Raw genomic sequence first — 681 nt, forward strand, 5'->3', positions numbered from 1 at the left:
GTAGTCAAACACTGCTGCAGTTATATAGTTCACCCTGTGTTCTCCCTGTGTGATCTACAATAATAATCTGCTTCGTGTTGACATTTACTGCTGTGTTGCTGACAGTTACCTAAAGAGAAGTTGGGGTGCTTCACTGGGCTGGAAAAAGTTTAGCTAAATCAGACAGCAGGTCTAATTAAGCAAGTTTGTTCTATATGTATAAAAGGCTAAGTTGACTTGCACATGCGTGATACATGTAAAGCTCTCTCTGGCATCAATTCCACGTGTGTGTTTCATTCTGTTATTGTTGATCATGAATTTTGTTGTTTCTGTTGACATTCTGAAGCTGAAAGAAAGCGGTGGCATCACCCGGAAGTAATAATGGCAATTAAATATGATCATAATAGTGATCCAAGTAGATATAATTATCCCTGTGTAACCGAAGTTGCTGTCATATTCAGAAACGAAGATGGAGGACCTCCTTTTCAAAGGGATTTATTCGTTGTAAGCCACATCCCGATAATCTGAATGCCACTAAAATGAAACAAATCAATATCCTGTTTCCTACTTTAGATGCAATGACGTATCCTATTCTTCTTCCACATGGTGAAAAAGGCTGGGAAACAGATATTGCATTAAGACTCAGAGACAACAGTCTAATCGACAATAATACTAAACAAAGTGTAAGGACACGAGTCACAG

This window comes from Myotis davidii, unplaced genomic scaffold (assembly GCF_000327345.1).
Source record: "Myotis davidii unplaced genomic scaffold, ASM32734v1 scaffold1223, whole genome shotgun sequence".
Taxonomy (NCBI): domain Eukaryota; kingdom Metazoa; phylum Chordata; class Mammalia; order Chiroptera; family Vespertilionidae; genus Myotis; species Myotis davidii.